Source organism: Cupressus sempervirens, chromosome 1 (assembly GCF_028749045.1).
Source record: "Cupressus sempervirens isolate cs-2001-9-10 chromosome 1, ASM2874904v1, whole genome shotgun sequence".
In the NCBI taxonomy this organism is placed as follows: domain Eukaryota; kingdom Viridiplantae; phylum Streptophyta; class Pinopsida; order Cupressales; family Cupressaceae; genus Cupressus; species Cupressus sempervirens.
In genome coordinates, this window is record NC_143118.1 from 373543831 (window position 1) to 373560992 (window position 17162).

Consider the following 17162-nt stretch of genomic DNA (forward strand, 5'->3'; position numbering starts at 1 on the left):
ATATCAATACAATTTATATTTTATTAAAGTTAATGATTTATTTAAAGTAGATAAATCATATATTTAGTATATATTTTATCATTATTGAATTATAAAATAAAATAAGATTCTCAAAATAATAGCTAGCCAAAATAATATTAAGCCAAATGGATGCTGAAATAATAGCACCTGAAAAAATAAGGTGAAAAAAATGGAACCCAAGAAAATATGGCTGAAATGACTTAATTAAAATTTTAAATATAAAACATTTTCTTTTTGTTAAATATATTTTTGCATGCACATTCATGCTTATTTTTTGTAAGGAGTGGGAGAAGTTGAAACAAATTCATAGAATGTCAAAAGACATCTATTGGGGGATATGAGGGTTCTCTCATAAATTATAAAAAAAATGCTCCTCATTTCATTTTCATTTTGTGTTTTTATAGGGAGGAAGAGATGGAGATTATTGGAGCAAATTAGAGTCTTTGAATAGGAGTAGATTAAAGTTCCATATAGTTTAGCCTTGTATGTTTGATTTAGATTTAGGATTCAAAAACTATTTGATTTAGTTATTTAATAATACATTTCTTTTGCAGATTTTTAATGTGCATGTTTCAATTTAGTTTTACATTTCCATGTTTTACGTTAATTTTAGATTTGCATATTTCAAAATACTTTTGGTTTCCATGTTTTAGATTTTTATGTTTCATAATAGTTTTATAATTGCATGTTTCAAAATATTTATATTTTTAATGTTTCATAATTAAATTTAGTTGTTGATGTGGACAAGAAGGTCACCTTATCAATAAAGTTTGTATTTTATTAAAGTTAGTGATTAATTTAAAATAAATGAATCATATATTTAGTTTATATTTTTTCATTGTTTAATTAGATTATATATGTGTTTTATTTAAATATTTTTCATACTATATATAGATTTTTATTAATATTTATGTTTTTAATATTTGAAAAGTGGAAGACAATGCCACCATATTTCAAACATTACAATCTAACTATTTCATTTGAAATAGTTTTGATTTTTATGTAGGTTATTTTGAACATTATTCATTTGAAAGAATTTATGTTAACTATTAATACTTTTTCATTATGATTATTTCCATATGCTGATTTTTGTTTATAAGTTTCCAGGTTACTATTTGAGTTATGGTTACCTCAAGTAGAGAATCAAACATTATTGGATACTAGAGCCTAACTACTTCAATGATCTCAAATGATTTCTTCAAGAATGAGTTTGAAAAATGCCTACAAATAATTAAAGAGGCACACAGAACTATAATTAAAGTTGTAGAGAAGCAATATTTCCAATTGACTATGTTGAGAAAATGGAAGAAATGCATGTGGAAGATGCATAAAAAATTTTGTGTGACACATCTACAAAAGTGGATGGGTTTCGCTCAATGATGAAAGACGTATTTCACAATCATTGTTCAAATAAAGGTCACAAAAGAATCCTAATCATTGAAGAATGTGACATGTATTTACACCATCATAGATATATTTTTTTGTATATAGTGTGAAAAAACAACTATTACGATCACTGATTATCAATCTCCTATCATAAACGATTATTAAACTGATGAAAACAAATTCTTAGCTAATATTGAAAAATAACACAACTGCAACTTCACTTATATAATATAGAAAGAAATGAACAACACAATGAACACAATATTTTCGTACAAAATTTCCCTGGATAAACCCCTAAGGGAAAACCAATTCTACATATGAGGAATTATATTAAACTTCAGCAAGTCAAGAGATACAAAATTCCTTTCCTCTCACTGGTAGAACTCCGACAAGCTCCTAATTTCTCCTGCTGATACTCCCCACTGCTATCCCCATGCTAACACTGTGCCCTTGCTAGCACTGCAAGACAATTTGCTATCACTGCAAAATGCTTCTCCAAAACTTGTATATCCAAATGACCTAATGACCCCTTTTTATACTACCCTATTGGAAAAACCAACAATTGAGATTAAATCAAACCATCGACTGAGATCAAGACAACTCGACAACCAATAATAGAATTGGTTGCAAGGTGTCCAAAAGGGAATCACTAAAATTAGTAAATAATTATCCTTGCAACAACTATTTACTAATTCTTGGCAAGTGGACAAATAGTTGTCCAAACTACCCATAACTAATGCTTTTATACATAGATAAGGACGAACAACTATCCAAGCTACCCATAAATACTACTGCTATTTTTGGGTCAAAAATAACAACTGTCCAACTATCAATAATTAACACTCCCTCTTAGTGAGGAAGTTGTTCTGCGTGACACCCATCTTATCTCTGAAGAAGATAAATTTGGCCTTTCCCAAAGCCTTCATCAGAATGTCTGCTACCTACTCATCTGTAGGTATGTATTGTAGTCGAACAATACCTTGTTGTACACAATCCCTGATGAAGTGATATCTGATATCTATATGTTTAGACCTATCATGAAACACTGGATTCTCAGACAACTTGATGCAGCTCTGATTGTCACAATGTATGATAGTAGTCTCAACCTTCTGACCAAAAAAGGCTACTAACAACTTCTGAAGCCATATAGCTTCACATGTCGCCATGCTAGCTACTTTGTATTCTACTTCTACTGAACTTAGAGCCATAGACTTTTGCTTCCTGCTGAACCAAGATACAACTCCTAACCCCAAATTGAAACAACACCCTGAAGTGCCCCTTTTGTCCATTGTACTTCCTACCCAATCTATATCAGTATAGCCTATCAACTTGATACCTTCACCTTGAACATATCTGATTCCATACTCGACTGTACCATGCAAGTAATGTAGCACATGCTTAGCCACTATCCAATGCATTCTCTTTGGTTCAACCATGAACTGACTAAGAGAGTTAACTACAAATGCTATATCTGGCCTAGTGTTGACCAAATACATAAGTGAACCAATCAATTGTCTATATAAAGTGGGATCTACATCCTTCTCCTTAGATGTATCTACCTTCCTCCAATTCGTAATCATGGGTGTAGACATGGCTTTGCAATCCTTCATCCCGAATTGCTTCAAGATTTCAATGCAATATTTCCCTTGACCAAGGAAAATCTCCCCATCTGTCTGCCACACTTCCATGCCTAGAAAGCAGTGCATAAGTCATAAATCCTTCATCTCAAACTCTTCTACAAGGTTTCTCTTGCAATCCACTATGAGCCCTAGTGAACCTATAAGAAATAGGTCATCCACATAAAGAACAAGAATGAGAATCTCACCCCCAACCACCAAGTAGTAGAGGTTAGCATCTGCTTCACTCTTCACAAAGCCTATTTTTTGCAAGTATGTATCAATGCGCTCATACCACGCTCTAGGAGCCTGCTTGAGTCCGTACAATGATTTCTTCAATCTGCACATGTGGGTCTCTTTGTTGTGTGCTACAAAGCCTTCTGGTTGTTCTATGTATACCTCCTCCTTCAACTCACCATTAAGGAATGTTGTCTTGACATCCATTTGATGGATCTACCATCCCATCTGTGTTGCAAGTGAGATTACAGCTCGTATAGAAGTATACCTGGCAACTAGAGCAAATGTCTCCTCATAGTCTATTCCCTCCTTCTGAGAGAACCCCTTTTCCACAAACCTCGCCTTGTATTTCTCGATGCTACCATCTGCACCGTGCTTTATCTTATAGATCCAACGTGATCCAACTACAACCTTATCTGTTGGTCTAGGTACTACCTCCCGCACATCATTTTGCATTATTGAAGAATATTCCTCAACCATAGCATCTCTCCATACCTAATGTTCTACAACTTCCTAATAGCTAGAAGGTTCACTATCTACCAACTAACTAACTAATGCCACATAGTCATTGAACTTGGCTGGTTGTCTTCACTATCTAGTACTCTTCCTAGGAGCTCCCAAAAACTCCTAAGTGTCCTTTTGTGTATTTGGGAACCACATGGTTCCTGCTGCTAATTGTAGAGGATGAAATGTCAACCTCTAAGTCTTCTAGATGCATTTCTTGTTTCACTTGTTGCTCCATACTCTGTGAATCTTCACTAATTGAGTCTACACTCATACTGGTAATTGTACTTGAGCTTTTCTGCCCTTGACTTGGTCTTGGAGCTTATGTTGGCTACTCACTCTAATCATCTACTGGCAAATCTTTGGATCTCCTAAATGCCTTGTCCTCCATGAACTTGACATCCCGTCTAACAATAATTCTTTTAGTCCCTAGAATGAAAATCCTATATGCCTTTGAGGTCTCACTATACCCAACAAAGTACCCCCTCTCTGTAGTCTGATCTACCTTTGTACGTGTATCTCTAGGAATATGGCAATATGTCAAACTCCAGAATATCCTGAAGTGACTAACATCTGGCTTCTTCCCTATGAAAGCCTCCTCTGGTGTCATCTTCCCTAGCACCTTGTGTGGAACTCTATTTTGAATGTAGATTGTTGTATTACATGCCTCTTTCGATAAGTAATGGGGCATGTCTTGGTCATGTAGAATAGCTCTTGTTGCCTTTGATATAGAACGGTTCTTCCTCTCGGCAACTCCATTCTACTATGGATTGTAAGGAACAATCCATTCTCTCTTAATTCCTTCTCTGGTACAAAAGTCCTAGAAGACATTTCCTTTGTACTCGCCTCCATTTTCTAACTGAAGAACCTTTAACTTCTTTTCTATCAAATTCTCCACAAGAGCCTTGAATTCTTGGAATCAACTGAAAACCTCATCCTTAGTCTTCAAGAAGTATATCTAGGTCTTTCTAGAGAAATCATTAATAAAAGTAACATAGTACTCATATCCTCTAAGAGATTTCATCGACATTGGTCCACAAAAAATTGAATGTACTAGATCAAGAACACCCTTAAATCTGATGTCACTCCCTGGAAAAGATGCTTTTGCAAACTTCCCCAACACACATCCCTTACATACATCGTCATGCTCTGTGCTCACCTCTAGAACACCTATCACCATCTCACAAAGCAATCTAAGTGCTCCATGATGAATATGGCCCATCCTCCTATGCCATAGCTCTCCAAGATCTCTAGGACTACTGTTGCTAATGAGTGCCTTACGAGTATCAAACTGCACTCTATAAAGGCGACCACTCCTAACTCCAATAGTTATGGGTGATTTCCAATCCTTGTGCTTAATCAACACTTTTGTCCCTCTAAAGAGTACATTATACCCCCTATCCTAAAGAACAGATACAAAAATCAAATTCATACCTAAGCCTGGCACATATAACACATCATGAAGTGGAATTGTTTTTCCATTCTCCCTCTGAAACTAAACAGTCCCTTTCCCAATAGGGTTGAGTTTGGACAAGTTTCCCATAGAAATCGGGATGTTGGTGTCCTCCTCCTTGTAACTGGAGAAGTACTCTCTAACACTTGTGATATGAAATGACACCCCACTATCTATATACCAAACACACTATGAGGTTGAGCTAACCATACAAGCTATGGGTGCAAACTCATCTTCCATTCTACTCAAGAGTTCTTCCACACTTGTTGAAGCTACCACCTGCTTCTTACCCTTCTTCCTCTCTAGGAAATCATTGACATAGTGGCCAAACTCGTGACATTCAAAGCACTTGACCTTAGAAAGGTCCTTCTTCTTCTTCTCACTTTGTGAATTTGATCCTTTGCTAGATCCCTTCTTTTCTTTCCCTTTACTTGCTAGGGCAATGTTCTCTTGTTCCATCGCATTTTTCTAATTCTTGTTGGCCCCATTGACAAGACTTAGTCTAAACTCCTCCTGAGTGAAATCAGTCCATAGTCAATCCCAACTCAGTAAAGTATCTCATCCACTGACAACTTGAACAAAGACACTCCATTTTTTAGTAAACCCATTTAGGGCTATTCTCACTAGCTCATCATCACTAGGGCTATCTCCAACAACTGCTTACTCGTCCTTGACAAGTCTGAGCCTGGTGAGGTAACTTGTGATGTCTTCTCCCTGATTCATTCCAGTACTCTTTAGCTTCTCTCTAAGAATCAACTTCCTTTTGGTGGTAGCATTCTGATATAGATTCAGAATGGTGTCCCACATCTTCTTTTCCATATCTACCTCTGCGATAGGTGGAACAATATGATCCTTGACACCATCAAGGATAATCCACCTTGCTTTGGCATCATCCTTTCTATATGTTGCAAGCTAGGTTGCATCCGTTGGTACAAGTACAACACTAGTAGCATAATTCTTGATACCATTCTCTTCCAACAATAAAGAAATTATGGCCTTCTAGACACCAAAATTTGAGGCACCATCGAATCTATCCTGATCTCTCAAACTAGCTGAAGCCATCTCAAGGGATTAAAGCAATAATAAATCTAAAGAGATCAAAATTTCTTTCCTAGGGAAAAACTCTTCTACCCTTAACAACGCTCTGATACCATGTGAAAAATCAACTATTGCAGTCATTGATTATCAATCTCCTATCATAAATGATTATTAAACTGATGAAAATAAATTCTCGGCTAATATTGAAAAATAACACAACTGCAACTTCGATTATATAATATGGAAAGAAATGAACAACACAATGAACATAATATTTTCAGACAAATTGTCCTTGGATAAACCCCTAAGGGAAAACCAGTTCTACAGATGAGGAATTATATTAAACTTCAGCAAATCAAGAGATACAAAATTCCTTGCCTCTCATTGACAGAACTTTGACAACCTCTTAATTTCTCCCGCTGATATTCCCCACTGCTATCCCCACGCTAACACTGCAAGACAATTTGCTATCACTGGAAAATGCTTCTCCAAAACTTGTATATCCAAATGACCCAATGACCCATTTTTATACTACCCTATTGGAAAAACCAACGACCAGGATTAAATCAAACCAACAGCTAAGATCAAGACAACTCGACAGCCAATAATAGAATTGGTTGCAAGGTGTCCAAAAGGGAATCACTAAAATTAGTAAATAATTATCCTTGCAACAACTATTTACTAATTCTTGGCAAGTGGACAAACAGCTATCCAAACTACCCATAACTAATGCTGCTATACATAGATAAGGACGAACAGTTGTCCAAGCTACCCATAAATACTACTTCTATTTTCGGGTCAAAAATAACAACTGTCCAACTAACAATAATTAACATATAGTTCATTCTTGTCTCTGGTTTCAAATTTTTACTTCTAATTAGTTGTATTGGCAATTTTATTTCCCCATTGTTCAATGTAACTTTCATTGAGAAAAGAACAAGACAAAATAAATTTATTGTTGTATGAAAAATTTCTTCAATGGATGTGGCTACTAAATATATTAATTAAGAAAGAAAATTATAATTCTAAATAGATTCCTTAATGATAGGGAGATTTATTGATTACAATTCTTAATCATTGCAATAAAAATTGCATTAGTATTATTACAAATTCAATAATATATAATGTTCTCACATCATCATGGAGAAATAATTTTCATAAAATTGACTCTTATATATTATTTCACACTTTTAACATCATCTAAATTGTTGTGTTGGGACTTATAACCTCCCTTTCATGAATTTTTTTTTCCACTATTCAAGTCATTTGTATAACATATATCCCAAATTTGACCATAGTTGTACTCCAAATACTCCAACACTACACCTAAATCGCATACTTCCCTTAACCTTATCCCTTATTTTAGTGTAACATTTAACCACTTATTAACCCTAACCATAACACCGAGTGTCATATAAATGAAATTGTAAACCTTGGATCCTAACTTTAATTCTTACTCTATATATGATTGTACTAATCATTTAGTAAATTATATATCTTAGCCTAACCCTATATGTACAAGTAACTAGAAATAATATTATTTTTTTTATAACTGATAATATGTATACACACACACCCAGAGAGAGAGAGAGAGAGAGAGAGAGAGAGAGAGAGAGTAGGAGAAGTATCTAGAAAGTAGGGTGGGAGAGATAAGTAGGTGTATCTAGAGATTAGAGAGACAGATTAGGGGGGCATTACTAGAGATTACGGAGAGAGAGGGTATATTTAGACAGTGGGGGGAGATATTAATGGGTGTAGTTAGAGAGAGAGAGGGAGAGAGAGGGGTGAGAGAGAGGGGGGGAGGGATTACATTATTAAAAAGGTTAATAACTTGTATCACAATAGCACTAATCATGGGCACTATAATAGAACCAAACCACATTAAAATTTAACATGTCAGTTATCCTAACACCAAGGTAAAGTGTAATAATAGCACTAGTATTCGCTATAATATGATTAGTAACCCAAAAATTATCTTAACTGCAATAATAACACAAACCCTAACTCTAACTCTATCTCTAACTTTAATTCTCCCCCTAACCCTAACCTTAACCCTTTATAATCCTAAATCTAATGCTAATTCTAACCCTAACCCTAATTATAACCCTAACACTAAGCCTTACTATAACTCTAATCCTAACTCTAATTCTAACGCTAATACTAATTCTAACCCTAAATCTAACCCTAATTTTAACCCATATTCTAACTCTAACCCTAACTCTAACTCCAACTCTATCTCTAACCCTACCCCTACCCCTACACCAAATTCTAACCCTAACTCTAACTCTAACTCTAATTGTAACTCTAACTCTAACCCTAATCCTACCCATAATCCTAATCATAACACTATATATAATGCTAATCCTAACCCTAACACTATATGAAACTCTAACTCTAATCCTAACCCTAATTCTAATCATAAAACCAATCGTAATTCTAACCCTAACTCTAACTCTAAACCTAAATCTAACCCTAACTCCAACCCTAACCCTAAATCTTACCCTAACCCCAACTCTATCTCCAACTTTAACTCTAACTTGACCCCTAACTCTAACTCTAATTCTAACCCTAACCCTAACCCTAGCCCTAGCCTCAATTCTAGCCCCAATTCTAACCCTAATCCCAACACTAACACTAACACTACCACTAAAACTAACACTAATTATAACCCTAACCACTCTTGTTCTAATTCTAATTCTAACTCTAACTCTCGCTCAAATCCTACCTCTAAATCTAACCTTAACCCTAACCCTAATTCTAACCCTAACTTTATTTGTAACCCTAATTCTAACCCTAACCCTAATTGTTACCATTACCCTAACTCTAGCTCTAGCTCAATCTGTAACCCTAATTATATTTGTAACCCTAATTCTAACCCTAACCCTAATTCTAACTCTAACTCTTATTGTAACTCTAATTCTACCCCTAATCCTAACCCAAACCTATATAACCCTAACTCTAATCTTAATTCTAACCCTAACCCCAATTCTAGCTCTAACCCTAACCTAATTCTAACCCTAACTATAACTCTATTCCTAACTCTAACCCTAACTATAACTCTAACTCTAATTCTTACCCTAACCCTAACCCTAACCCTAGTTCTAACCCTAGCTCTAACTCCAATGCTAATTCTAATCCTAACCCTAATTCTAACCCTGATTCTTACCCTAACTCTAACTCTAACTCTAACTCTAACCCTAACTCCAACTCTAACTTAATCTCTAATTCTAACCCTACCTCTAATTCTAACCCTAACTCTAACTCTAACTCTTTTTGTAACCCAAACCCCAATATTAACCCTAACCCTAACTTTGACTATAAATCTACCCCTAATCCTAACCCTAACACTATATATAACTCTAACTCTAACACTGACCCTAATTCTAATGCTAATCCTAGCCCTAACTCTTACCCTAACCCTAAATCTAATTAGGTAACTTTAACCTTAACCCTAATCTAACCCTGATCACAACTCTATCTCTAACTCTAACTCTAACTCTAACTTGAACCATAACTCTAACTCTAATTCTAACTCTTACTCTTATATGAACACTAACACTAGCACTACCTCTAATTATAACTCTAACTCTAATTGTAACCCTAACCCTAATGCTAATCCTAACCATAACACTAACACTAACACTAACCCTAACCCTAATGCTAACCCTAACCATAACCCTAACTCTAACAATAATTCTAATCCTAACCTTAATTCTAACCCTAAATCCCTAACTCTAACTCTAACTCTAACTCCAACCCTTATTCGAACTCTAATTCTAACTCTATATCTAACCCTAACCCTAACTCTTATTCTAACCCTAACACTAACCCTAACTATATTTGTAACCCTATTCTAATCCTCACCCTAATTCTTACCCTTACCCTAACCCTAACTCTATCTCTAATCCTAACTATATTTCCAACCCTAATTCTAACCCTAACCCTAATCCCAACTCTAACTCTAATTTTAAACCTAACCCTAACCCTAACTGTAACTCTAACCATGACCCTAACTCTAGCTCTAATTGTAAACCTAACCCTAACAAGAACCCTAATTCTAATTGAAACCCTATCCCTTAGCCTAATTTTCATCCTAATGTTAACCCTAACTCTAACTCTAACCCTAACCCTAACCTTAACACTAACCCTAACCTTAATTCTAACTATAACCCTAACCTTAACCCTAACCTTAACCCTAACACTAACCCTAACCCTAACTTTAACACTAACCTTAACCATAAACATTAATTTGTCCCTAACTCTAACTCTAAATCTAACTCTACCATAATTGGACTCTAACCATAACCCTAACCCTAACTTTAATCTTGGCTCAAAATTTTTCCCTAACCATAACTCTAGAACCTTAATCCTTACTCAAGCCCTAACCCTAACCCTGGCCCTACTATAACTCTAACCCTAACCATAACCATAAGTCTAACCCTAAGCTTAACCATGAGCATAACTCTAACCCTAAACTCAACCATAAACATAACTCTATCCCTAACTCTAACCCTAAATCTAACTCTACCATAACTAGACTCTAACCCTAACCCTAACCCTAACTTTAATCCTAACTAAAACCTTAACCCTAATCCTAAACTTAACCTTAACCTTGACTCAAACCCTAACCCTATCCCTATAATAATCCTAACTCAAGCCCTATAATAACCTTTAACCCTAACCCTAACCTTAACCATGAGCATAACTGTAACCCTAAATCTAACAATACCATAATTGGACTCTAACCCTAACCCTAACTCTTACTTTAATCTTGACTCAAACCCTAACCTTCACTCTAACCTTAACTTTGACTCAAACCCTAACCCTAGCCTTACTATAACACTAACCCTAACCATAATCATAACTCTAATCCTAACCTTAACTATGACCATAACTCTAACCCTAACCTTAACCATAAACATAACTCTAATCCAAACCTTAACCATAATCATAACTCTAACCCTAACCTTAACCATAAACATAACTCTAACCCAGACCTTAACCATAACTCTAACAATAAGCATAACCGTAACTCTAACCCTAACTTTAACCATAACTCAAACCCTAACACTAACTCCAGCCCTAACCCTAATGCTAACCCTAACCCTTATTCTCTCCCTAAGGTTAACATTAACTGTAATGTTAACTTTTTCTCTAACCATATATCTATGTTTGACTATAACATTTTACATTACAATATGCCAAAAAGAAAATTACTTTTTTTTAACCATAATCCTACCCCTAACTCTAACCCTAAATATAACCCTAACTATAAATCTAACTCTACCATAATTAGACTCTAATCCTAACCCTAATCCTTAGTTTAACCTTCACTAAAACTATAACCTAACCCTAACTCTAACCTTAACCTTGACTCAAAACTCTAACTCTAACCTTAACCCTTACTTTAATCTAGATGAAAACCATAGCCCTAACCCTAACCCTAACCTTAACCCCAACTCAAACACTTAACCTAACCTTAACCCTGATGTAACTCTATATACAACCCTAACTCTCAATATAAACCTAACCTTAACCATCACCCTAAAACTAACCCTTTCTCTACCCCTTTCTCTAACTCTAACCATAAATCTAATTTTAACCCTAACTCTAAGCCCAATTTTAACTCTAATTATAACCCTAATTTAAACTCTAACTCTAGCCCTTATTCGAACTCCTATTCTAACTCTAACCATAAAAATGCGGTGCCCTGTTTGGCTTCTTTCATATTGACTTCAAACAACCTGAGCGCTATCACCGGCAAATGAAGCGAATGAATATTGACCTTGTCAAAACAGCCTACATCGATCAAATGTAATTGGACAGATAACGCCCATACAGTCATGTGTCAGATACCCTAGTTCTTGACCAAAAGTTTTAAATATTTAAAATTAATTTTTTTTTTTTAATTTAATTTTTGTGATGTATAAAGGATGGCAGTCCGCTAGGTCTATAAAATAGATATCCGTGTTAATCCTTTCTCGTGCCTAGGCTTGGGATTATTTTTAGCCAAATTTGGAATGGCAACTTTAGTGTCCAGTCCTTTGGAGAAGCAGCCAGTTGAGTTATTATGTCTTGGTTTACATTTCCTTGTCTGTGTCCTAGCAGAGAGGTCATGCGCCCAGCCACCTTACAAGTCTGTAAACTTGGGAGGATGGCTCGTTGTCGAAGGATGGATTAAACCATCTCTCTTTGACAACATTCCAAACGGTGATCTCACGGTCAGATATTTAGATCGATGTTGTGATTTTCTATTCGAAATTTCTCTCAAATTTTCTTGTAATTTATGTCTTTTGAGATTTTCTGGGCTGTGATTGTCTTGTCACTGGAAACACGTTATTTTATTGCAGGATGGAACTCAAATTCAATTGAAATCTGTGACATTGGGTACCTACCTTGTCGCAGAAAATGGGGGTGGGAGTAAAATTGCTGTGGACAGATATAGCGCATCCGGAGGGGAGACTTTCAGTGTATGTTATATCCATGTCTTATAACTGAATTCCCAGGTTCTTATATACATGTTTGTTTTTTGGGTTGGGTTCAAAGATTTTATACCAATTTCACCCATTGTCTAATTATATGATAGTGGAGGACAAACCTCAAATAAGAATTTTTCGATTAAGATTTGTAACTTTTTTTTTTTTTTTCGGTGAAAAGTGTTTAGAATATGATTTTAACTTTGCTTCGTAATCAGATCGAGGTCTTGAACTGAGCAAGAATTAAATTCAGTCAAATCGATAGAAAATACTATGAATATTAGAAAAAGTTATTGTTAGTTATTACTGCTGATTTTTACATAGTTTAAGTATTTAAAATGGTACATCAGATTTTGGCACTATTATAATTATTGCTTAAATTACTAGTACATAGTACATCAATATTATATATTTAATTCTTTCTATAGATATTAACACAAGTTTTCCATAAAATGGATCATTAACCAACCATGTCTTATAAGTACTAACTATTAACCTTTTAACTTTTTTGAAATAACTATTAGCTTTTTTGGAATAACTAGATATATAAATAGGCGTGACTATTAATTCATTAAATAATTTTTTAATGAGCTTTAACTGTGCCTTCACTGTAAGATCTAAAGGGTTTTAATATATCTGTTTTTTTTAAAATAGACCATTAAGCATGTTCTATAGGTACAATGGATTTATCCTATTCTTCTAAATCAACTTTTTTCTTTACAATGAGATATATAAATAGATGTGACCTTTAATCCAATAGCTAATTCTTTAACGAACTTCAAACTAACATTTTCTATTAAAAATTGTACTGCACCATTTTCCCTGTAAGGTCTCATATATCTATTTATATGTAAATGTTTGATAGATATGGTGTGTGAAAGATGGAAGCTATCAGCTTAGAGTGTTCAATAAGCAATTCATTGTAGCCCAAAATGGAGGAGGGGCTATTGTCAATGCAGTAACAACAACACCCAGCACATGGGAAACATTCGAGATCATAAGGAACCCTTCCGACAAAAACCAAGTGCATATAAAAGTTCTCAATGGAATGTACATGCAGGTACTTTACAATGTTATGAGATATCCAATATTATTTTTCAATGAAACTCTAAGAACTTCATTATTTTATGCTAATGTAATCCTAGTGTAAGAGACCGTGTAACACATTTGACTTTTGGTATAGACAAAATCCAAAGACCAGTTAACTGCTGATTTTCAAGGTGAACCAGGGTAGGGCAATAACGCTGCAACGTTTGAGATGACTATTGTAAGGCAATTACAGGGCGAGTATCAACTCACAAATGGCCTTGGAAGCAAAGAAAAACAAGTCCTCAATGTAATCTCACATCCACTGATACACTTTTTTAAGCTTTCTATTAAAATCTTATTTATTTTCTACATTACAAAGTTCTAATAAATTCTATCCAATTTCATTAATCAGGAACATTGGAATACTTTCATCACAGAGAGTGATTTTTCTTTTCCGTCACAAAATAAAATAAGTGCCGTCAGAATTCCTGTTGGATGGTGGATTGCAAGTGACCCAAATCCGCCAGCTCCTTTTGTTGGAGGGTCTCTTCAAGCTCTGGATAAAGCATTCTCCTAGGCCAAGTAGGCTACTAATTAGTCTTTATCATAGATCAAAACTAGAATAACAGAAGGAATGTTATAATGTTGATTGATACTAAATATAAAACTTGAATTATCGAAGAACAGGATGGATTAAATATCACATATTAAGGTTTTATTTCTAGACTAAATACATCAACTAGTTAAAATTGACTTATTTTTCTAAGCTTAATTTTTCCTTTAGTATATTATGTTGAACAGTGACAATTTAGTTCATAACTATATTATTGAGGGAATAATTTAGAGGTTCATATAATTTTTTTTTTTCCAAATTTTAAGAATATTAGAAAATCTCTAAAGAATGAATTGACATTGCAGGAAATATAACATTAAAATTGTAGTGGATCTTCATGCTGCACCTGGTTCTCAAAATGGTGATGAACACAATGGAACAAGAGATGGGTATATTGAATGGGATTCAGAAGCCAACTAGGATAAAAGCATCTCAGTAATCGACTTTCTTACTTCCAGGTACACTTTATAAACTATCAATTTTCAAGAACAAGATGCCATTTTAATCCATATCCATTAATATTCCATCAATAAAGATCAATAGTAAAGAATTTATAATGTCCTATTAAGTGCAAATAACTAGTTGACCAATGGATTAGTTTTGGTGTGTGTTGACTAAATACCAACCATATCACTGGTCAACAACACCTAAATACAATAAATGTAACTCTACTAACTGTCCAATAAACAACTTAAAAAATTGTAACTCTAATGGAACTCTGTTGAATAATAATTTCCTTTCTTATTTTATATAAGTTCAATTTTAACATAGCTTACCATTAATATTTTTTAAATTTAGCATTGTGTGTTGTAATTGATTATTATTATTTATTAAGTTCAAGTAAACTCAAAAACTGAATACAATTCCCTTTTTATTTAATGAATGAAGGAAATATTTTACTTACAGGAAAAAAAAAAGTTCAAAACTTAAGACTCCTAGCAATTAAATCTCATTTTCACTTTATAACTTAGATATTTTGTTATATATCTTGATTAGGAAATTGCAGTAGCAACAAATTTTTGTTTCCCACTTTTCTTTAGGTATAATCCATCTTCCTATTTCACATCTAAGTTAGTGAAAACTAGTTCTTATCTAGGCAATTCATATTTTTCTATTCCATTTTATTTATATTCCTGTATAGTTCTTTTATGTATGGCTATGTGAATGCCTTGTATTCCCTCTTAACCTGGTACCCTAAAATTAATAGGGTCGGTAAAATAGTCAATTTGTTAGAATAAAGCAACAAAAGTACCCTCACACACCTCAAATTAGAGTTGTTTCTATACAAGGGTTCTCGACTACTATAATTAGGTGAGTGGTCCTCTCTCCTCTCCCAACTTTGTCTCTCCTAAGAATCATCTATCGCCATCCATTATGTAGGGTTTAAATGTTTGATTGAGCTCTTTTTCCTCCCAAGATGCTCACTAGCATGGTTTCCTTGACTTTTCTTTTAACATAATTTTCAAATACACAATTATTGTAATGATTATTTTTTTAAAAAAATTAGATTCAAATAATACACACCTTTCTTCGTATTTATTGATTATGTTTATTTTGTTAACAAAATTAACTACCAATATTAAAATGTTTGATATTTTATTATAAAAATATGTTAAAGATATTAAAAAGGATAAATCAAATTAATGTAAATTCTTTTTATTTAGTTATATCTTACTAATTTTTATATTTTATATTCAAAATTATTGAATTATTATACATATTTATTAAATTTCACTTCAATTATTTTATCTATTTATATAATGTGTGAATTCAGGTATGCCAAGAACAATTCACTCTTGGAAATTGAATTATTAAATGAGCCTCAAACAAACATAGCTTTGGATCACTTGAGTGCATATTACAAAAATGGATACAACACGATTAGAAAGTACACCTCTTCAGCTTATGTGGTGATGTGTAATCGAATTGGTCCTGCTGATGCCAAAGAATTATTTCAAATGAACAATGGTTTATCAAAAACTGTAGTTGATGTGCATTATTATAATCTATTGGACGACTCAAAGTTTAAAAGTATGACAATTCAACAAAACATAGACTACGTTAATAAGGATAGAGCCTCAACTTTGAGTAGCTTAGTGAGCACCAATGGTCTGTTGATCTATGTTGGTAAGAATCTAAAGCATATAAATTATTATTATTTTTAGAAGGTTTTATTTTTGAAAAATAAAACTAATCATGTGGTTTATATTTATTAAGAGAATGGACTTCGGAATGGGAAGTGACAAGTGCATCAAAATCAGATTATCAAATATTTGGACAAGCACAACTGGATGTATATGGAAAGGCTTCTTTCGGATGGGCTTATTGGACTCACAAGAATGTTCAAAATCATTGGAGCTTTCAATGGATGATCCAAAACCAATATCTATAATTAAAATGAAAAATATCTAGAAAGTCCATGCAAAATAATAAAATGTGAGAAAGTATCAAATATCTAGAATATGATAGGGTAAAAGCACAAACCTGTGTCACCTTTTATAAAGGAGAAGTGATATCAGAATTTAAAGTCTTCAACTTTAACGAAATAAAAGTGGCATTTGTGCTTAGAATTTGAAGATGATGTAAACTAATGAAATGTGTAAAATTGGATGAAGTTTATGTCTATAATTTTTTTTTTTTTAAATTGAGTGAAAATTTTATTTATTTTTGAATTTTTAAAGTGTATTTTTTAATTTTTTAAAAATACTAAAAATATAGATTTTTTTTCCCGTCAAACAAATATATGAAAATCTTCATATTTTGGTTTGATTTTGGAATATGTTAGAGTT

The 17162-nt window shown here is 33.6% G+C and overlaps 1 pseudogene; it reads left to right on the top strand.

Annotated features, from left to right (window-relative positions):
• Window positions 1–12275: 12275 nt before the first annotated feature.
• On the top strand, window positions 12276–16765 carry LOC149577799 (putative glucan 1,3-beta-glucosidase A; annotated as a pseudogene).
• Window positions 16766–17162: the final 397 nt, after the last annotated feature.